The 1,213-nt window shown below is 47.0% G+C and overlaps 1 non-coding gene across 1 annotated transcript; it reads left to right on the top strand.

The window, feature by feature from the left end:
- Nucleotides 1-255: 255 nt before the first annotated feature.
- On the top strand, nucleotides 256-358 carry LOC147885772 (U6 spliceosomal RNA). Its single transcript, XR_015543511.1, has one exon. It is a non-coding gene; the product is annotated as a U6 spliceosomal RNA (small nuclear RNA).
- The last annotated feature ends 855 nt before the right edge of the window (nucleotides 359-1,213 follow it).

The raw sequence follows: 1,213 nt of genomic DNA, 5'->3' as shown, positions 1-1,213 counted from the left end.
GAGAGGTAGGAGATGCAGCTGTGCTCTGACCCGTTTGTTGTTGCACTTTTGTCGGGTTGCCTCAGCCTTCTAAGGATTGAGAACCGAGCTAGGGATGGGGATCTATGTTCCCTTTGATTCTCCAAAGAGACGCGAATCTGCGACGGGGAGCAGGGCGCGCCACGTGTACGAAGGAGAGCAGCCCATTTACCCCACATTTATTTCAGTCAGCCAGCAAAAACGGTTTATAAAACCAAGAGAGCGCACGTCGCCAATGTTTCTTCGGAGACGTCTGATAAAATTGGAACGATACAGAGAAGATTAGCATGGCCCCTGCGCAAGGATGACACGCACAAATCGAGAAATGGTCCAAATTTTTTCGCTTTTCACCCGGATGGCTTTTTCCATCATCATCTTGGCATCGCCTCTTTCTCAGACAATGAACAAATTGCTGCTGCAAAAGGCTCAACCAGAGGACCCCAATTTTTCGTATGCTTTGCAATTTCTGCTCGACGTCACTGTACTAGCATGCAATCACTGCAATAGACTGTCATAGTGAATCTGCCGCGCAAGATCTGTGGCGTCTATTGGGTTGGTTGATGAACTGTGTCATACATAAAGGGTAGGTCAAGTGGTGCATTTGAATGGCTTATAAGTCATGGGCTCAAGGTATTGAAACGGGCTACGTGCGCCTTGGAACCCTCGCATTCTCTCGATTCCCAATCCTCTCCCACACATAGACGAGTCCGTCATTGCAAAAATTACATGTGTCCCATATTGGAGGGATAACGTAGCTTGTTTGGCGCTCCTACACCTTTGCGACACAGTGGTATCGGAACAATCACCTGCTCGTGAAAGAACATGACGTGCGCCTTGGAACCCTCGCATTCTCTCGATTCCCAATCTTCTCGCCTACATAGAGGAGTCCGTCGTTGCAAAAATTACATGTGTCCCATATTGGAGGGATAACGTAGCCTGTTTGGCGCTCCTACACTCTTGCGACACACTGGTATCGGAACAATCAGCTGCTCGTGAAAGAACATGTAGCTTACGGCGGCCAAAGCGCCAACGATGGGTTCCCTCATGAACTTTCAGTTTTCGTTTTCTTGTTTTGTTGAAAGGGATCTTCTCATTATGTTCTTTTTCAAAACACAACTCACACATTTCTAATCTTGAAGACAACCACATCAATAGATCCATAGTAATAGAAGAGTAAGCCAAAGCAACCTGAAAG

The sequence above is a fragment of the Dipteris shenzhenensis genome, chromosome 25 (genome assembly GCF_047967505.1).
Source record: "Dipteris shenzhenensis isolate YYH24624 ecotype China chromosome 25, Dip_SZ_1.0, whole genome shotgun sequence".
NCBI lineage: Eukaryota > Viridiplantae > Streptophyta > Polypodiopsida > Gleicheniales > Dipteridaceae > Dipteris > Dipteris shenzhenensis.
The sequence above is the reverse complement of the archived record's forward strand: the minus strand, read 5'-3'. Positions and strand labels throughout refer to the sequence as shown.